Here is a 22937-nt window from a genome sequence, read left to right on the forward strand (position 1 = left end):
AATAGCATAAATAAATCATAAGTAGTGTAGACCAGTGATAAAAAAAAATACAAAGCATATTATGATGAGTTTTGTTTTCAAGGCGCGTGAAATTCGGCGTCTTTTCCATTTCAGTGATTATAAAACGCTAACAATGTCATTTTTGTCCTTTACCGCGCTCCGTAGGGATTTCACTGGCACGCGCATAACCGCTCGGGGGCGAGCCTTCTCCTAAATGCGCTGTTTTTACGGGGGCGGGGCTAAGGAAACACATCCCGATGGGGGAACCAACTTCGACACAACACCGGGGGCGGGGGCTGGTTATCTCTGGGGATCTCCGATGATATAAACGCGACAACGATACAAAAACAGGAAGTTACGTCACGCACCATAAACTCTGTGTGAAACTTCAGTCATGTCCTCTTGTTCTCTCCCGCTGGTTCTCCTGGTTCTCATATGTGTTCAGTCCTTCACTATGGCCCAGGGTAAGATAATGTTTACCTTTTGATCTGTACATATTATTATTATTATTATTATTATTATTATTATTATTATTATTATTGTAATTATTATTGTTGTTATTATTGTTGTATATTGTTATTATTATTTAAATCAGTTAACAGTCACTGACTTAAGCAGTAAGTAAACACCAGTAAGACAACTGACTTGTACAAAGTTAAACTAGACTCATGTCAGTACTCACTACCACCACCCTGAGTTATAATGGGGGCATCATTAATGATAGGATACTGAACATAAACAACTGGGGTGTGTGTGTGTGTGTGTGTGTGTGTGTGTTATTAGGCCAAAATGATAAACATGATGAATTTTATTTATTTATTTAAGATTAAGCAGAAAGACCAACAAATTTAGATTTAAGAGCACCACGTCAGAACTTTAACGTGATGTGGTGAAGTTTGAATATATTTTTCCCTACAGATTCAAAAGGACCAGCTCCATGCTGTTTCACGTTCCAGAAGAGAAAGGTGCCTGAACAGCTTATTACTAAGTATAAAGAAACTCACCGTGACTGTCCAAACCCTGGAATCGTGTAAGTTTTCAGCATCTTGTGTCATTTTAACAGGTTATAAGAGTCCCCTCATCAATTATTATTTTATGTCTATATAAACTATAATATAAATGTAATACAAAATTTCAATGACATTAATAATAATTTACATTTATCAAACATTCCAATACCGTTTAAGAAGAGTAAAATGTATATTTGCAGTTCAGATAATACTTTAATTCTTCTCTCATCTGCAGTTTTATCATGAAGAGCGGTCGTCGTGTGTGTGCAGACCCCGGAGATCAATGGGTGAAGGATCACATGGATAAGATTGACCTGCGCCTTTATGGAGGCACAAACCAAACTCAAGCGAATAGTTAAATAAATCCTCCATAAATGCATAATTACTACAAACTGCACTTTCTATATATCGAGAATGGTTCTCTTGAAAGCGCTTTCTGCAAGCTTGACCAAGTGTTTAAATCCTCCCTCTATCAATAGATAATTACTACAAAATGCACTTGGTTTATGAATTGCATGCTGGTTTCAGGAGGATTATAGCTTTTTGCATGAAACATTTAATCAGGTACACTTGCTCGAAACATTATAGCATTATTTTGCTCAATTAACTTATGGCCCGTGGGGAGGAAGTCATTTTATTTCAAATATTTTAAAGGACATTATTCACACATTATGGCTTCAAGGCCACATTTTTAACATTTCAAAAAGAAACCAATTTTTGAAATATATTGAAATATCATCATGTCTTTTATATCAACAATTTTAATGGTTGTCTTAATAAATGCATAAATAAAAACCTTCAATGCTTATATATTCTTCTACTAATACTACTATGAATAATAATAATAATAATAATAATAAAAATAATAACAATAATAATACACTTTGCGACATGCCTGTGGAATGTGGAATAATTTCAGAGTGGTAACAGTAGCTCTGCTTCATGACTGTTTTCTAATAAGATACTGTAAGAAGTCTTTACTAATCCCGAAGGAAATTGTTTCTCCAGATTTAAACCGAATAAAAATAAATAGAAAAAACAAAAAAAAACTACAGCCTGTACAGAAAGGTGCCAAATTATTTTGTGTAATGTAAATGTATGTTATTCCACCTAGGATTTATATTGCACATTATATTTAATATTGCATATAATGTAGTTAAGTTGATTTATTTATATAGCACATTTAAAACAACCGATGGTTGACCAAAGTGCTTTATATAATAAAATAAAAATCCTTTTAAAACTACAGAACCATCAAATTACCTATACAAACCACGATAACTCGTTAAACAGATACGTTTTTAAGTTCGATTTAAAAATTTCAATAATGTGAGCTGATCGGACATGGAAAGGCAGCTTGTTCCAAAGCGTGGGACGGGACACCTCTCCTTCTTAATCAACCTTTCGAAATCGTGAGCAGAAGTTGATCAGATGATCTACAAAGTGCTCTCTGAGGACAATATGGGTGAATCAAATCACTCATATATTGAGGCACTACCCCCTTGATCGCCTTAAAAACAAATAAAAGCATTTTAAATATAACTCTATATTTCACCGGCAACCAATATAGCGAAACTAAGATCGGAGTAATGTGACAACATTTTTTTTTTTTATTTCGTGAGGAGTCATGCTGCAGCATTTTTTCATTAAAAATAAATAACCAACTAACATATAGAGTACTAATGATATTGCACACCAGATATATATTTAAGTTCTACTTATTGTTCTGTCATGACCGCTCCCGAATGAAGAGTTATAGAGTTTACTTGCCACTGGTATAAATGATATCCTGTGGCGTTTAGTTTTAGACTTTGGTAGTCTCAGTCTGTGGCTGAACGTGGTCTTGTATGACATAATAGCAACAGACACAGTTTTATTTCTCTATTACTAATTAGAGAATGGAAGCTCATTTTTATTAGATATTAAATAGACTAGTTTCTGGTATATTGGAACATTTTGAAGTTTTAGGGCCATAATGTAATAGTAATACATCAAATAACAAAAAAAAAAAAAAAAACTTTGTCTTTGCTTGACAGGTTGTAAGTAATTTTTCACAATATAGACTTTGACAAGTTTTTAACCTGAATTTCACTTATATTAGCAAGAATTGCTAATAATGCAGAAAGACAAAATAAAGAGACCTTGTTTATATGGAAAAATATGTGACAGGCATTAAAAGTTATAGACCAATGATTATTAAATTAGAAATCAATATAAAAAGTTTTTTTTAATCTACTCTGAGCCACTAGAACAGTTTCAACTTTAGTAGAATTTACAAAAAGTAAATAGTATTGCTCAATTTACCTTCACTGTAACTACTGTAAGAGGTACAAATCTGTTCCAGTATGACCATGTCACTGAATACAAAGTCAACGTTAATATGATGTGACAGACCAAATGTTGAAGAGAAGAGCCTCACACTGGCGTTGAAGGTAAAATCATAGCACGGCCTGTTTGGATGTTTTTCACACAACAGAGGACATCTTGATGCAACAAGGGATCTCTTTTTCCAAAGGCAGTAAAGTTCATCCTATAAATACTTCCTCAGGTGAGCAGCAGTCACAATTCAATGCAGTAAGACAGATATGATTATCAGTGACAGCATACTGACAATTTCAGTTATTTAGAATATAGCTTGAAAATGAAAACAAAAACTTTGAATGAACATTAAGAGCCAAACACCAGCTGATGTTCTAAAATTCTACTAATAAATGATGTGAATGTGTGTGATAAAATATTTATTTTTAAACCTTTATTTCTATTTTAAACGTCCACAGAAGTCACAACTTTTATACTTAAAGTAATTTTTTTTACTGAGAGTGGGAGAGAGAGAGAGCCGTTAGGTATGCTAGCAATCATACACTGTATAATGTCAATGTATTTTGTGCAAAGTGCTTCCCATAAGAGTATTTATTTAAAATATCATTGGCATCCAGATAAGAATGCACTTGACTGTGCACAGCTTTCTCCAAAATTGTGGAGATAAAGGGTACTTTTTGATATTGGTCTATAGTTTAACAGAACCAGGCGGTCTGAGCACTTCATGCTTTCTTCCACAAACGAGGTTTATGGGGATGCGGGGGTGTAGTGTTTACATAATACTGACAATCAATCACTGTTGCATTCTCCACCAATATATGTAGACATTTTAATGTGGACACAATGCCCAACACATTCTTCACCATTAATATGTAGTGTTTAGCTCTGGGTCAGAGGGGTATCGAGTTTTCAAAGATTCGGGTTAATTTGATTGACTGAAACCAAATTTATAATGTACACTTTATCGACGACCCGTCCAGTTTTTTTTATTTATTTTTTGAATTTTTGCATTTAAATAAATGTATATACATTTTGTTTGCTTTGCAGCTGGAAATAAAAATAGACACAGTTTTTACTTTATCCAGCTGTATTCACTCTATCTCCATCAATCTCCTGACTTTTGCTTGTCCACAACTTTATTCCAGAGAGCTTTTGACAATGCCTTGCCACCTATAATTGAGAATTTGATGCAGTTGCACTGGCAGAGACTGAAATACTCCAGATTTTCATGCTGAGCTAATTAAAATGGCCAAAGCTGATCATAGTTGAAAGTCGAATGGCTTTGTATGCCATTGAGAAGGTATGTATAGCAGCTGTAGCATGAGAACAGCTAATTGATTGGCGAACAACACACTATTAACTGTTATTATAGAGCATCAGTTAACCTTTTAAAACATCGCGTTCTAGATATTATTATCAGTGTTTATGATAATGAGTTTACTAGTATGTACTAAGTAGACACTGGTATGATGACTGGCTTGTAGTAAAAAGTTAAACTAGTTATTGTAATTGTACGTATTGTGTGAATGAGCAAGTCAGTATGTGCATATGTGTTTAACCTGTGATAGACTGGCAGCCAGTCCAGGGCGTAACCCGCCTCGTGCCCTAAGTCTCCTACGATAGGCTCCAGTCCCCCTTGTGAACCTATATACTGTACATGATAAAGTAGCATCGATGATGAGTGAGTCAATGAGGAAAACTTAATGGAACAGAAGATCTCCCAGTGGCTCAAACTGTTCTAGGAATTGGTTAAGCTCATCTAGTGGGTAGCTACATCAAGTGAAGTGCAGACAAAAATAAGGACATCAACATGGATAAGAAGACAACATTTAAAATTTATTATGATTTAAATTTTTGTTATTAAAAATTGAAAAAAAAAAAAAGTTATGTTTGGGCAGCGAAAGCCAAACTTACTAATGATTGTGGTGTGTGTGTATGTGTGTGCGCGTGTGTGTGTGTTGGGACAAAATATCACTTCCTGTTTTGCCCGAATGTCTTGTATCACTCGATATAGCACTTCTGAAATCTTTCTACCAATTTATTCTATCGTTTCTTTACATTTTAGGTCACAGTCATATAAGCATCTCTGTGTTGGTTGTGTCTGAATCTGGACTCATCACAAAAACAAGTTAGAAAGTGTATGGAGTCTGACATAGTTCTATCCATGGGCCCGTTGTATTTGTTGCTGTTTGGCTATATCCTGCGAAAACATGGAATCTCGTTTTATTGCTGATGATAATCAGATCTACTTCCAGTTAGAGCAGAAAGGAGGTTCCTCTATCTGGGCTCTGTTAACATGTCTAGGAGAAATAAAGGCATGGTTAGCCCTGAATTATTAAAAACACTAAAGTTCTGGTGTGTGGTTCTGTTGTTAGGGGTGGAGTTTCACCTCTGGATTTGGGAGCCTTGGAGCAGTACAGTAGATCATCAGTGTTAAATTTAGGTGTTATAGTTAACCATGGTCTTAAATTAAATGAACAGATTAGTGCTGTGGGTCAGACCAGCTTCTTTTAATTAAGGCAATTAGCAAAGCCTGTCTTGCCTATTAGGCATTTTGAAAAAGCCATACACGCCTTTAACAGCCTATATATATATATATATATATATATATATATATATATATATATATATGTGTGTGTGTGTGTGCGTGTAAGTAAACAGTAGCCTAAGCTCCGAAATCGTTCACCCTAAAAAATGCTGCTGGGTAACTATTGGACTAACTACATGCTGGGTTAATTTAACCCAGCAAAATGGGTTATTTTTTTAACCCAGCAAAATGGGTTAAATATTCAACCCAAATGCTGGGTCATATTTAACTATAATGCTGGGTTAATTCTACCACATAAATTGGTTAAATGTTCTACCCAGATGTTGGTTCATTTTAACTGTAAAGTTGAGTTAATTCTACCTCACAAATAGGTTATTATTATTTTCATGTTTTACAGTGAATCTGTAAAAAAAAAAAAAAAAGTACCCATGTCTATTAAACAGTCAAATTACTTTGATATACTGGTTTATTACAACAAAAAAAAAAAACTTCCAAGTTTTGCAAACCATACATATATGCAATAAACAACATCCTATTAAATGTTCTTAGAAAAAAAAAATTATTTTTCAAAAGCACAAGAGCAGATAATCAACAGCGACATCATTACTATACTATTACTCACAAGGGCAGAATGGAGTAATAACACAAATAGGCTGAGGCACCTTCTACAGAGCAGGATCTCTTTGTGACATTAGATATCTTTTCTGCAGAACAAAACTATCCAGCCCTGGTTCCGTTTTAACATACAAACACTGTCTATGACTTTTCAAATAGGCCTTGCTATTTCATAGCAACATTACAAAAAGTCCTATACAGGAGCACACTACTTTGGAGTATATAAAAATATAAAATGCCTTGAAGCACACATCAACCACCCCAAGTAGTGTGCATTGCTCCAGAGCCTGTCCCACCAGAATGACGAATGCCTGAGAGCAGCGCTGGTCATTATCTCCCAACGTCAGGATGTACAGTAGGGGTACGGCCTTGACCCTTCAGCCTGCTGGTGGCATTCCACCATGTTGGTGCCAACCTTAGAAAGAAATGAAAGAAAGTTAAAAATTTGTTGAATAACAAAGATTAAACTGAATAAGACTATCAATTTAATGTGTAATAGGATTTATACTAAATTAAAAAATGACAAAGCTAGGGCATAGGTAACCTGAAACAAAAACATGGAGACAGCTACTACCAAATAGTCTGTACAGCTGACTGATAGTTAATTTAGTGAGTCACAAGCAACTTTGGTTAAAGAGGGCTACCTGGTTAGCTTACATGCAGCAGTCATATTTGCATACTACTTGCCAAAGGTGTAAAGGTGTAAAATATTGTTATAACTCGGGAGAAACGCGGGCAACTTTTGACCGCGGAGTAAATTACTAGCTAGTGAAAAACGGGAGTGTTAGCAGGTGTGTATATTTGTGAGAGGGTCAGTGTTTTGTAACACCTTAGCATTTTATTGTCTCAAACAGTGAGATTAATAAAGTTCTAATGTTAACTAAATGCTAGCGTCATGCTAACACTACAGTTACAGTTTCGTCACCCTGCAAACATTCTACAGAGAAAGATAAAAAGCTCAGAGATCTTATCCGTTTCTTTCACACACAGGTGGGGCTCTGTGGCTAACTATAGCAGCTATTGTCAGCTAAATTATCTTACCTCAGACCAGCCTGAAAGTTTGTGTGTAACCTTAACACGGTAACAGTAATACATCTTACATATAGTAATAATATTTTAGTCATATGTGACTTAGGTGAGTGAACATGTGTATACAGACCTTGTATTTAACGTCATTTTCCCTTAAATGAACCGTCATCAGCGGTGTGGGAGCTCAAGAGAGACACGAAGCTCTGACTGACAGCCGCTGAATCCACCGGTGACCTTTGGGGGAGGAGCCAATCAAACTTCAACCCAGCAGCTGGGTTACACAAAAACTACCCAACTCTCTCTAAATAACCCAGAAAAATTACCCAACAGCGGCAACCCAGCGCTTGGGTAGAAAAAACAACCCAGCGTTTTTTAGAGTGTTGGGGCATTTTTTTTTCTAAATAGACGCTATCTTTAATAACTGATGGAGGTTTTGATCTGTACACACAGGCATTCCGGCCTAAACAACTCTTAAAACTACACTTGTGACACAATAACAGTAATATTTTGAACATTTTGCAGGGTGCCATTTGGAGAAATGAATGAATAACGGATAAACCAGTTGTTGGGTCAAAATAACCCAACCAGGTGTTCATTTGTAAATGGCCCACTACATCTCATATGAGCCAACATGAGCGACACAACAATGTGTTTAAAGAACCCAAAATAACCCAGAACTTAAATAACAATAAACAGATACAGAGATACGCTATATAACAGTTTATACTTTGTACAAATCAAATTGTCAGCTAGTGAACTTGATCTAAACACCATTTAACCAATATTCTTTTTGACTCATTATTGTACAGTACATATCAATAGTTCTGATTCAGATTTTTCATGTTTGTTGGGTAAAGTACTCGTGGAAATTACCATCACTATTGTATTTCTTCGATACAAACCTTTTTTGAAAATCTTCAGGAAGATCCCCTCAACCTTACTATTACCCTGATGCAAACAAATACCTTTTAGACCAAACACTGAACAGGCCAGTTTGTGTATTTCGTATATGCAGAGAATTTGGCCAAAAGAGTTGTCACACTGTGACATCCCGGAGTTCAGATATTTTTAACATATTGAGAATTAGTGGAATAAAAGGAAGTATTTGGAGTCATTTAAGTTCATCCAGTACCTCAGGTGAAGAGCTGTTACATTAGAGGCCAGTGAAACAGATAGGATGATAAATAATAATAGAATTTGATCTAAAAACTAAAATAAAAACTTCAATTTAATTTTATTTGTATAGCGCTTTTAGCAACTTTCATTGCCGCAAAGCAGCTTTACACAATCAAAAGAATTATTTAGGTTTGTATGAAATGTGAATTTGTATGAATCAAAATGGCCAGATTGTCCCTGGTGAGTAAGCCGAGGGCAACAGTGGCAAGAAAAAACTCCATGAGATGGTAATAGGAAGAAACCTTGAGAGGAACCAGACTCAACAGGAAACCCATCCTCATCTGGGTGAAACAGAAAGCAGTAAATGATCTGCATTTATACAGTGTGTTAGTTGGCAGGCAGTTCAGCTATAATAGCTAATAAAATAAAAACGAGTTCTGAATGAGCAGTGAGAGCCAACAAGTTCAGTGCCAGTCATCTGCTGTTTGTGATGATGCTAAAATAATGTTATAAATACATTACTGTTTTAAGCTTTAGCTCAGGTTGTTCTTCTAATCACAAAATAATACCCGAACTAGTCATAATAAATAATAATACCTTTCTTTCGTGAGAAAGACTTGATGAATGGAGAATGTCTCCGGTTACTTAATTCATATTTTAACTCAGTTATCACATCAAGTACAGGATTTGTACAGTGATTAAAGAGTCACACCAGGGCATCGGAAAAAGGAACAAATATAACACATTATTTTTGCAAATGTGTGCATGTGTGTTTGTGTGTGAGTCCATCAAAAACCCTGTAGCATTTACTAGTAATAACATGTCATGGAGACCATACTTTCATTGGGTTTGAAGTGAGATCTATGGAAAAGTATATTTGATGGTTAAGGCATGTTAAATTGAAATTTATTTTATTTCTGTAAGAATCATTATTTACTCCATAATATGAGTTTTAAAAAGAAACCAGGTGTAATGTTCATAGTTGTATGGTTTCAGCTCTTTGTCAGAGATGAATCGAATCTTTAAAGATTCGGGTTGATTTGAATAACTGATTTAAAATTTATAGCATACACTTTATCTTCTATCCATCCACTGTCTAGCACAATTTTACACAAAGTTTATCTTACCAATTCATTATCAAACATCTCATATCTTGCACACTTAATATAGAAAAGGGTTGTAAATGTTGATTGTCCTTCCTAGATTATAATAAAAACGTCCAGCATAACAGAAAGGCATGGAGCATACTGGATAAGCATATATATTTGCCCTACTGGAAATGACCAAATTACTAAATTACTGTCTTTGGAATTGTTCATTAAAGTATGGTCTCTTTGAAAAGGCACATGCTCTGGAGGTCAGCAAGAGGGTCAACAGTGTGAGTTGGATGAACTTTGATGTGTGATCTATGCTACAAGCTCATTCCACTGCATTTGATTTGGCTGATGCTGAGGGCTACAAACTACAGACTGAAGTTGGAGGGATTTTGTGGCACATGTGGCAGTGTCGGCAGCACATCACACATTACCAACAGAGCAGCAGTGTATGTTTATGTGATAATAAAAAATACTGACCTGTTAAACCCTTGAAAGTGTTCAGCTTAAATTAAGTCTTAAATATTTGCCTTAAATAAAAAGCACAGCAATTACTGTGCACTCTGCTCCCCCTTATGTCTGAGGAAGGATTTCACTTTTGCTTTACAAATAAATAAATAAATAAATACACAGCAGGACATGAGAGGAGTGAACAGGAAGCCAATTGTCTCATGAGCTCATGGGCTTTCCATCTACTTTTCTCAATGTGGGACAGGATGAGTTCAACACCTCAATTCAGGATATAAACACAAGACAATCACTTACTGTTGGGAATTTCTCAGAGATGTAATCTCTATGATCAGAAACTCACAGCCTTTGTCCTTTAGCCACCACTTTGGTTATCTTCATCTGTGAGACTGTGATCTGGAAATGTAGGCAGCAAAACATTTCCTTCTTTGTAGCCATTTGGCAACATAGCCAGTCCTTGTATTCAGAACAAATACCAACAAATTAACAAATCTAAAAAAGGGATTAAAAAAGTTATAATGAAAGCAGAACATTTAGAGATGGTTGGACAAAGAGCTATGAGCTTATACTCCAATTAAAACATAAATATTGTCTTATTCCTGGCCATTCTGTTATGTTAAACACTTGCATGTACCTTAGTAATGTCCATATCATCACCCTGTTCAAACGTCCTGTGTGCTGATGTGCAAAATAGCATCCTAATCACTATCTCTATCATCTCTTTTAACACCCTAACACCTTCCCTGCTCGCCACACACCCACCATGCTCCCACCAGGCCATGCTAATAAATACACATATTTAAAATTAATGTTAATTGTATATGATGTGTTGGTTAATTTACTGATTTACTCAAATAAAGCTCAGTTTATTCTACTTTATTCAGCTGTAATTTGGCAATCTATCTCACTTTAGGTGAAAACCGCAGACATGTTTCCTGTGAAAGAGGTGATTTTTAGTCCTCTGAGTCACAGTGAAACATTTTCAACCACATCATTCAAACCACACGCTCCTCCTCCTTTTATCAGCTTATAAAACCAGTGCTGAAGCGATTCCTGCGTTAGCATAATTCACCTCATACAGAGGTCATCATTATCATCATCATCATCATCAGCAACAGCGGCAGTCATGTCATCTCGTTCATTCCGGCTGGTTCTTCTGGTTCTCGTTTGCATTCAGTCTTTCACTACAGCCAGCCGTCAGATAAAGTTCATCAGGCTGTCGTGGTGGTAGAGAGGTCGGGTAGGTCTAATTTGGTCCAACTCATAATGGGTACTTAAAATGGTAGAGTCTAACTTATGGAATAAGACCTACCCCACCTCTCTACCACCACTACAGCCTGCACAGTGCCATGCTTCAAAATGTTGGCGATCTATACAGTGGAACCTCGAAATACGAGTAATGCGGTTTATGAGTGTCCAGCAAGACGAGCAGTTTTAATGAATTTGGACTTGTAAAGCGAGCATTGTCTTGGTTTATCATGTATCATGTATCATGTATGCGCTTCTTGTTTTGACACCGAGCGTCATGTGATCACAATTGATCCAACGTTTTTTCTCTCTCTCCGCCTTACACAGAAACTCTGCAAGCACTAAGACCCAGCAGGGGAGACGACTATCCAGAGAGCCTTACATTTTTATGTATCTTATTATACATATGAGCAGTTCAGGGTTAAGGGCCTTGATCAAAGGCCCAACAGTGGTAACTTGTTGGTTCTGCGGTTTGAGCCTGGGACCTTCCGAAGCATAGTTCAATGCCTTAACCACTGAGCTACCACTTTCACTGTTACATGAAAATTACTGAGTGACAGCGTGTCGTAAGGATTGGAGTCATAGCACTGAATGTGTTGAGTTTGCTGGAAAAACACATTCCAAAAACACATTTTTACTTAAAAAAGCTATCACAGCAGTATTTAGGAGGAAAGGGGTACAAATTATGCATCAAGAAGCATGTCCTACCAGATATAAAAATCATCTTTTGTTTTAAAAACAGTGACTGATAAATTAATGATTTTATTTACACAGATGCAAATGCACCAGTAGAATGCTGTTTAAATTTCCAGGAGGCGAAAATCCCTCTACATCTTATTACTGAGTAAAGAGAAACCCGGCTTGATTGTACAGAAGCTAGAGTCATGTAAGTTTTCAAAACTCTGCTTCAAGGAGAAATACAGAGAAAATTTATTTTTCCTCATTTAACAATGATTTTATGTAATATAAACTACTCTTTAGAGTTTAGGATGAGTGAGAGTGTTAGATTAAATGTTTGGATTATAGTTCATTTTGGTGTAAATCTTCTCTCTTCTGCAGTTTTATCATGAAGAACGGGCGTCGCCTGTGTGCAAATCCCAGAGTTCAGTGGGTGAAGGAACACATGAATAAAATTGACCAGCGTGTTCATAAAACCTCAAACTAACTTCTGCCTGGAGTGGTTACATTTACCCTTCTTTAATACAAAATTTTATTTTTATTTTTATTTTTTGCCATATTTGAATAGGATAAATAAAGCATTTATTTTATTATGATTAAATTAAGTTTATCTAAGGCTTGTGGGCAATTTCATATTATATTATATTTATATATTATAGCACATTGTATTGTAAGTTTCTTTTCTTTATATTTTAAAAGGAAACCATGCTGATTATTTTAAAATACATAAAAGTTCATATTACATTATGAAGCAACAATTTAAAAAGAAAAAAACAAACAATGTATATATTAAATCCATAACATGTACATTTTACAACAGGGTATGAAAAAAATGAAAACAACCCAAAAATCACATTATGATGTGTATTTGTGCTATTTCTTCTTCTCAGTCATGTTTGTATAGACGGTCATACTTCCTATTTTGTGCTGAATAAAAGGATCTCATTCTATTATCTACTGTACAATTCTTACCTCTATATATGTTTATTAAAAAGATAGGAACACAAAAAATGGCTAAAATATGTTTCAAGAGCTTCAGGCTTAAACATGTAGAAATGAGAGGTCAGGATTATTGTACGAGGGATTTGGCAATAACTCCAATTATGTATTTACTGTAATGTGTGTGTGTTTTCAGAAATTGCAAAGAAGAAAATAAATATGACAGAATGTATCTGTATGATCACCAGCTTTTAAAATGATCTAAACCACAAGAAGCTTCATTGCCGTTATGAGATGATAAACTTATTTACTTTTGAGAATTAATTTAATCTTTATTTCTTTTTTAGATTTTCATAATTAACACATTATCTCATTGCAACTCCCCAAATTCTATAAAAAAATATATTATTGATTTTATTGTTTGATTGAATATTTATTGATTGTCATTATTATACCCCAATCTGATTGGTTAGGAGATGCTGATTAATTTTCTATAATAGCAGCTCTACTACTACTCCCTACTTATAAGGCAAATCCACACATTTTGTAATTAGAAAGAATTCAAATATCTCTTAGTGTGTGTGTGTGTGTGTGTGTGTGTGTGTGTGTGTGTGTGTGTGCTGAATTTTTACATTAAACACCAAATGGCAGTTCCCTCAACTAGTGGTTTCTGTTTCTTTTTGATGATCATGACCTTTAACTCTGTGGTTTTGTGACAGTTTGTGGTTTTGGTGCATCAACCTTACAAACCATCACACTGAGCACTCGAGGAACATTAAAAAAATTTAAATCTCCAGCAGAGAAACAGAATAGTTAGAATTATATACATTAAAATGGCCAAGAAAACAATCAATTTACAGTAGTGATTTTCTTGCTTTGTTAAATAAATTTAGTTATATTATTTAAGGTTTTACTTTAAATTTTTTTAAGGTTTTTAAAAGGTTCACATGCTATTTAACATGATGTAATAATAATAATAATAATAATAATAATAATAACAATAATAGTAATACTTACTCAGTCTCACTCATCTTCTATATCACTTTATCCTGTATGCAGGGTGGCGGGGTCCTGAAGCCTATTCTGCAAGGTGACAGTGCTAACATTAAGCTACCATGTTGCCTAATAATAACTATAATAATAATAATAATAATTTTAGTGGCAATTTTCAGCACTCTCAGGGTACCATAAATGCTCAATGCATACAGATCTGGCCATTAAGAACGCATGTTTCAAGAAGAGGAATCCAGTGACTTGCTGCAGCAAGCTATTAAAATGCACTTCATTACCTGTAGGGGGCAGTCATGTTTCGGTCTGAAGTATTGTGTGTCTACTGAAGCCGAAAATGTGTTCTCTCTCTTAGGCGCCCATTGACAGCAAACGACAGAGCTCATAAACGTGTCGAGCTCAAACTGTAAATACTGATATGTATTTATTCTACATTTTTTTCTCTGCTTCTATGATGATACTTCTTTAACTGCGCTTTCTCCATTTAGTATTATTATTATTAGCAGTAGTAGTAGTGCTCTGAATTTTTTATTATAATTGTTATTATTCGTATTATTATAGTAACGCACCCGCGTGTGTGCAAAAAGACGAAGAACAAAAAATAATACAAAGATGTATGATATATTAGCCTAAAACAATATTGTTTTATTGTTTATGTGCTTTAAATATACACTGAACAATAAACACTGCTTTTTGCAAAGTGAAAGTGAGTTGCGCGTGCGACTTTTTGATCAAAAGGCAGATATGAGCAGATCTATTGATAAAACCGCGGACATTCTCTCCCATAGAGCAAATAAAAAGAAAAGTATCAAATCCAACTATTAAGTCTGATTTAATTGCTATCATTAACCTTTTTTTTTAAATTTTTTTTTAAGCAGAGGCGTCCTCTCACTTCTTAATTCATCTAAACCCCCTACAGTATTTGCCAACAGCGCACACAGTTTGATAAGTTCACACCTATCGTGAATGAAAGGTGAAAAGAGATTCCGCAGAATCTTTTGACACAATGCTTGCTCTGAAGGACTCGACAAGAATATAGAGAATAAGAATCATATTTATAATAAGATAATTAATTAAATAAAACAATTCTATAAAATAAGAACTTTATCTAAAAGCCAGACCGACTTAATTTCTAATTCACTGCTGAAGTAGTTAAATATTTTTATACTGTAGTACGTAGGTTACATTTTAAAAGTACAATCGCAAGTAAATTACAAACTGCATGTAATGTTGTAAAATATAAATAAAACAGTATTAGGCAAATATATGATAGTATATAAAATGAAAAAGCTCAACAAGTGCTTAAATGTAAAGCAAACGCAATTATTAATTTATTGTGTATATTTAACTTCATTCAGCGGCTTAAGTTATATAAAAAATAACGTTCCTACCAGCCCACCATTATTTTCTGTTTAAATTTAAAGATGCCTGGGCGTGTGTGTGCAAATAGACGAATTTTACAAAGAATACAAAAGTGAATAATCTTTAATAAAGTTAACCTAATACAATATTGTTTCCAATGTTGAAGCAAACATTATTTTGTTTTAGTCTATTTGACAACACGACAGCGCGCTCTGAGGTGAACACACAGAACCCCCCCAGTTACTTTAATCCCTCTTCTCATCTTTCATTCACGATAGGTGTGAAGTTATCAAGCTGGTTTTACAGCTGGGGAACAACAAATTCGCAGAACAACAAGACCGAGCAGGGGTCCATTCTTCTTACGTCGCTAACTCAGTTAGCCGGATTTGATTGTTGTGGATTTGTCATGATCTTGGGTTGTTTAGTTTTTCGATGCGCTTCTCGCATTTCCATGCACCATCTGGTGGATATTCAGTGAAGCACAGCACATTTATTTAAATTCCTGAATGTTGCTTGTGACAAGTCACGGCATTGCGGCATCTCATGGGAAAAAACGTGCATTCTTAATGGCCACATGTGTAAATGTGTAAATGTGTTATTGAAAAATTGCTGGTACGTCCTTGAATGACCTTCAGGATCTGAATAAGGTCAGGTCCTTAACGAAAGCTTGATCAATATTGGCATATTTAAGCCATTCCCTGTGGTGTGAATTTAGGTTGCTATCATTAGGGTGCGGATATATTCTGTCATGTTGCAGAACAAATAAGTTTAAGACGTCATTTTTTCCTGTTGTTATCAGTATGGTTAAAGACGAGTTGTAATTATAAAATTGATTCATATTTTTGGTCTGTGTTGGTTTTATATTGTATGTTGCAGCAGTCTATGAACTGAATTGGCCTTCTGAAGCCAGCTGAAAACACTAAAAACACTAAAAACATGGTTAGGTGCAATTCAGAGATAATACTAATCCCATGCGAATAGGGGTTTAGAGTCCACAAGAAGAACTTCTATTACGCTTCTGTCAATTTTGAGATGTTGTTTGTCATCTACAGGTGAATTTCACAGCCTAACAATTAAAATGAATGTCCCAATGATAAAAGATGGTACTATAAGGAATGCCTGTGCCTGGCGGACCCTCGTCTCCAAGTTCCATTGAAGAGGTGCGATGATCCGGGAGGAGGAGGAGATGACAGGCACGGGGTCTGCGCGTTTCCCGGGCGCAGTGGACAGATCGCCACGGTCAGCGAGGCACGCCCTAATTGCATGGGTTCCCTGGCTCCGGTGTTAACCATGGCAGGAGGTGGAGGTCCGACATGTTCGGTGATGGTGGGAGTGAAGGTGGCCGGTGGTTGAGTTGAAGTGTGGACGTAGGTAGGAGTAGGCGGCAGGGTCCTCGGGACTGGCTTCGGACGAGAGAGGAGGCGCTGGTCAATGCGGAGAGCAAGTTGGATTAGCCCCTCCAGTGTGGCAGGGAGCTCTCGTCCGGCTAATTCGTCCTTGATGCGTGAAGCCAGTCCCTCGTAGTAGGATGAGCGCGGCGTCTCCCCAGGATGTTTGTACAGCGAGGGTGCGGAATTCGGCTGTGTAGCGGCTCACGGACAATCCTCCCTGCCGCAGGTGGTAGAGCTTGGTGTCGGTGTTCAGCTCGCCCGCAGGGTGTTCAAAGGTAAGTTTGAGCTGGCGGGTGAATTTGTTGTAGGAATGGGTGGTGTCTGAATTTGATTTGAGAACTGCCGTGGCCCACTCAGCTGCCTGCCCGGATAGCAACGAAACGAGTAGCGCAATGCGCAGCCGATCGGTGGAGTACTTGGTGAAATTTAACTCAAACACAAGATCTAAAGCCGTCAAAAACACATTGCATTTCCCGTCCATGCCATCCCATTTATCTGGTAGAGAGAGGAAAACATCAGAAGGGGGAGGGGGGGTTGTGGTTCCACGGCCGCCGCGACGGGAGGCCGACTTGCCGCGCTAGCAATAGCCGTGCAGCGATCCCCGTTCTCCTGTCGGGGCTCCGCAACCTGATTTGACGTCTTGGACGCTCTGCCGCAGAGTAGCGATCTCTCTGTTTAGTGCATTGATAAGCATGGCATGCTGATCCACCATATCGCAGAGGCGCGCATGATCCGCTGGGTTCACGGCGGAAGGCTTTGTCATTCTGTCAAGAACTAACCTGAGTAGACCAGAAGATGTGGCTTTAGCAGTTAGCCCTTTGTAGCGTGGATGGTAAACCCAAACGCGGAGTAACACGAATAGGCAGGATAACCACGCGATTTGTTTTAAGGACTCTCACAAATGGGGAGCAAGGGATAAACACAATTTAACCTGCCTCCTATAAATACACACTCAATCTGAAAGCAAACCCAAGAAAGTGAGTACTCACGATTCGGCGACAATATCCGTGACGACATGGGCGAACTTAATGACAAAGCAGTGTGCTGTGGTTTGTTTACTCCTTTTATACTCCCTGGTTTGCGACTGCATTACTTCCGGGTTCTAGTGCCGGTTGCGAATTGAGTGTGCATGACAAGGAAGGAGATAAATGATGAAGAAGAGTGGGGCCAATGCTGAAGCCTGTGAGACTCAGACTGTTAAAGTCTCTGAACTGTGTCCTATCAATGGGTTTTATAGCAAACTACTGATACACAGTGCCCTGGACTCTGATGCTATCCAGTTGTTCCATGGCAAGTTCGATATGGTAGAAAGTGACTTGAAATGACTCCACTGAGATCAATAGGGATGAGAATGGAATGGATTTTTTTTTTTTTTACTAAATAAAATATACAATTCTCGTCAACTTACTGTGCTATAAGAGGTATAAAACACTGTAAAACACTATAACAAAACTGAAGGACTTGCAATATACAATTTAAATTTTATTTGTATAGCGCTTTTAACAGTTGTCATTGTCCCAAAGCAGCTTTACACAATCAAAAGAGTTATTTAAGTTTGTATGGATTGTGAATGGTTATGAATCAAAATGGTCAGATAGTCCCTGGTGAGCAAGCCGAGGGCGACTGGCAAGGAAAAACTCCCTGAGATGGTAATAAGAAAAAACCTTGAGAGGAACCAGACTCAACAGGGAACCCATCCTCATTTGGGTAACACATAAAGCAGGAACTGATCTGGATTGATACCGTGTGTTAGTTGGCAGGCAGTTCAGCATATCAGTTGATGTTAATTGATGTTAATATGGAGCCCATGTAGTTATTGGAAATTCCAGTCCTGAACTATCGGGCAACTGCAGCCAAGTCAAGTCCTCAAAGAAACAGCTGTCAACACTAGTCGAGGCCAGAACCGTCTTCATGGTAGAGTAAAACCATCCCCAGACACGAGACGCATCCCAAAGAAACACACGGGGAATCCATGCGACGAGATCTCCGACCAGAAGCGGGGCCCCAGGATGGGTCAGACAGGTCCAGAGGACAGAGGGAGTCTGGATCACTGGCAGCTCAGGAACGCCATGTGTAGCTTGACAGAGAAAGGGAAGAGAGAGAGGAGGAGAGGAGAGGGGAGAGCAGAAGAGGAGAGATAACGTTAGGTACAGTATGGTCGCTGTCACATAATGTATATTGTGATTGTATATTTAGTGTAGAGTGCAAGCAGAGACTCCGGCAGGACTAACTATAACAGCATAACTAAAAGGGAGAGGCAGAAGAAAACACAGACATGAGAGCTCCCTGAGATGTAAAGAAAACAATCACATCACCATCAACAAACCTGAGTGATCAATGAGAGTGGGGATAACAGCATCTAAACATACCAGTTCACCATAATATTCTACGTCCATGAGATCCCCCAGATCTGCTCCTTTACCCCAGACAAATCCTATAAAAAATACTACATTTTGGTTACAGTAAGTTTTCCAGACACCCATGTAGAGAGTTGTAAATTGCAGTATAAAAGCTTTACAGAAATGGAAATATAGAGTAAGAGAAGAGGGGTGGATAGGTGGAAAGGAAGTTAATTAGCTCATGAGTTCATTTGATAGAGCAAGTTTCCCCACATTGCTCAAAATATAATAATACAGAACAGTGGGCATTTAAATATTTGTAGCGATGAACAGTGCTCCCTAAGAGAGAGCAGTCAATTGATCACATTCCAGAGCCCTCTGTCAGCCTGCATGTCGCCATCCTGATAACCTTATCTGATCCGCGATCATAAAGGAGTGTCTGTAAAACGAAGCTGGAGAAAACTTCACAAGACATAAAACCAGGTGCCTCGAAGTAAACCCCAAAACCAAGGGTGTAAATTGGCGATCCGGAAAACAAAGCGGATAGTTTAACACCCCGAGTTGGGAGGGAACCACCAAGTTACACAAGCACATCCAATTGGACCAATCACCCGTGGGACGGACTGACCCCGAAGGGGCAAAACTCTAAACAGTCGTCGAGTAAAGTTAACATCACTACTGCGACCTAGAACATCTTCCAAGCAGCTCGGGCTTCTGCTCTTGCAGGTGCCACACTGCCACTGCTGGTATCATCCGCTCTTCAAGAACTCTCAACGAGACTTCGTGCCAGAACTCCAAGGTTTCGCAACAAAGAAAGGCTGGGAAAAGTTCCAGAGCGCAACCATCAGTAACCAGGCAACCAACGCATCACCGAAGGGCTTTCCCGACAGACGTCATCTTTACAACAGCGCACCAACCAATCAGCAACGCTGTGATTCTCTTCGCTGGAGGTGAACCAACAGATGAGAACGAAACGTAACGGAAGTAAACAAACAAAGCTGCATACCTTGCTGAAATTGGTGCTTGTTTCCTAACTGAAGCGTAAAATTTAACCCAAGACTCTGCTCTTGTGACTTTCGTTGATCTAGTAAACAGTACTAGAATAACTCCATTAATTTTCACCTTCCAAACTGTTTGTATATGTGTGTGTGTGTTTGTGTGTGTGTGCGCGTGCGTTTAAGTAGTGTAGCGTATTTTGCATCGTAGATTAGTCAAATAAATTCTCGTTTCTTTATAAAGAACTATTGCCTTGGTCATGTATTTTAAAGGCTAAACATTTGCCCAAATCTTGTTACCTTGCTCATAATTGCTAAATACTATATTTTGTGTTATCATCGTTGGCCACAAGATAAGCAGAACTGGTAAGATACATTAAATTGTCCTAAACAGGTAGTCGATAAAGTGTACAATATAAATTTTGTTCCAGTTAATCAAATTCACGCGAATCGTTAAAGATTCGATACAACTCTGACCCAGAGCTAAAAATTACATATTAATGGTAAAGAATGCGTTGGGCATTGTGTCATCACATTAAAATGTCTACATTTATTAACGGACAATGCGACCGTCATTCGTTGTCATTGTTATTTAAACCTCACACCCCAAATCCACAATCTCAGAAAATTAGAATATTACACATAGGATTACACGTATCGGACCTCTGAAAAGTATAATTATGCATATGAACTCAGTACTTGGTTTGGGCCCCTTTTGCAGCAATTACTGCCTTAATGCGGAAGACCAGGATGCTTCAATGCTGGCCATCAGCTCTTCTACGTTTTTCGGTCGATTATTATGTAAACCCTACATATTGATGATAGAAATGTCAAAAAAGTCAAGCTTAACATACCGCAACAGAAAAAGCAGATTAAACACATTCCTAAAATCTTGAAAAAAAAAATAAAAATAAACAATATGTACACCATCTGAGCAGTTAAGAGTCTTGCTCAAGGACCCAGGAGATACAGTTTGCAATGGGTGGGATTTTAACTCATAACCATCTGACCATTCCAAATTATCTGAGAGTAGAACCAGGATACACCAGAATAATCAAATAAGGGCTAATTTTCTCCCGTTTAAATTTACAGCATTTAGTAGACACCTTTTTTTAGAGCAACTGAACAAACTTAATGTAAAGTCCTTTGTAGTGTCCCTTTGAAGAACATGTTATCATGGTTCACAAGATCAGTGTCTAAGAGACCATCAGAATGAAAACCGTGTTATGTTTACTTGGTGGAATTTGATGCCTAAAGTACTGATAGGGATGCTTTCAGCACCAAAACCACCACCACCACCATGTAATCCAAATAATTATTAAAGTGTACACTAGAAATACTCTTAAAATATGCTTTGAACATTAAGTAAGCTATTGAAGAAACAATATGAAAGACAATTGACCTTGCTGTGACTCTGATCCTCCACTAATCAATTCCAACATCTAATCAACTCTGCTGGTTTCAGTAATAATTCCACATACTTTAAATCAGGGGAAGAAAAAAAAAACAGACAATTAATCTTTGGCTATCCTAGTAACAAAACTTTTGGACAAACCCAATTACATGATGCGGTTAGCATAGTCATTTTATCTGGCTTCTTATGAATGCATATTTGGATGTATATTACAGCGATGCCATGGAGCTGTGGTTTACATGGTGTTTAATGGTCTAAATGAGATAATATTTGTTTTAATGACTGTCATTTACACTCGGCATTTCCCCTAAACACTCCCATAGTATTAGCACTGTTACAAAGTTATAAAAGCTACTGTTTACTGCCCTAAAGAGTAACATCCAATTAATGTTATATATTAACCACAGGGAATGTCTGTACATTGTGCTTTGTCTCTGTCAGATACTGTTTCTCTTATATTTTCTAGTTCCCACACACTGTTGTTACTGATTTGACTGTTGCTACTGATTTGTTCCCACACCACTGGTCAATTAACTGAGTTGTGCCCTTCTAAATATGTTCATTATATCAGGGGAAACACATCTTGAGGGATAGAATTGTCACTGTCAGACTAATTCCACTTTGTTTTCTATATAAATAATTTCCCTCATGAAACTCATCTGAGTTTCATCATTCAAACTCAATGTTCATATGTCCATGTACTGTACTAAGTAAGTAGGAGAGGTTCTGTTACTGCTCACTTATTTACACAGCAAAAGTGATTCAGTCAAGTTTTATCATTTTAAATATGTCCTTTATAGCAGCAGAAACATATCCTGATGGCAAGAGTTTGTGCTATCAGTTAAGGTTCCCCCTCTACTGTTCACATACAGATGTGTCCACAGCTGTCAGAATGGTAATACTGACATGTTTACAGCCTACAACTGACTCAGCTGGGGTTCTGCCAGAAAACAATAGGAAAACAATAAATCTATTGGTTGTCTGTTTTTGTAAAAATAAATGTATGTATATTCTTATCTTGAAGTCTTGAATTTTTATCTTGAAGTCTTGAAGCTGGTATTACCAACAGAGGCTTTTGTATGATATATCAAATACATCATACAAAAGCCTTTGTTTCAGTAAGCATGATCAAAACATTTTCCCTGTATCATTTCTCATTATTACACATAACCTAATTTACGGAAATCTATGAGTTGATTTATTTGTATGTTTGCATTGCATGGGTTGTTGCCAAGATTTGGTGAATATTTCATGTAAATAGAACCTTTGGAAATATATTTACTTAAAAAAGGCGTGTTTAATATTGGTTTACCTGCTGTAAATGTTAAAAAATGGGCTGATGAATACATTTTGGATCTCTCTGA

The 22937-nt window shown here is 37.1% G+C and overlaps 1 long non-coding RNA gene across 1 annotated transcript; it reads left to right on the forward strand.

Moving 5' to 3' along the window:
- Positions 1–922: 922 nt before the first annotated feature.
- On the forward strand, positions 923–1805 carry LOC128519382 (uncharacterized). Its single transcript, XR_008357847.1, has 2 exons — positions 923–1030; positions 1246–1805. It is a non-coding gene; the product is annotated as an uncharacterized LOC128519382 (long non-coding RNA).
- Positions 1806–22937: the final 21132 nt, after the last annotated feature.

The sequence above is a fragment of the Clarias gariepinus genome, chromosome 1 (assembly GCF_024256425.1).
Source record: "Clarias gariepinus isolate MV-2021 ecotype Netherlands chromosome 1, CGAR_prim_01v2, whole genome shotgun sequence".
NCBI lineage: Eukaryota > Metazoa > Chordata > Actinopteri > Siluriformes > Clariidae > Clarias > Clarias gariepinus.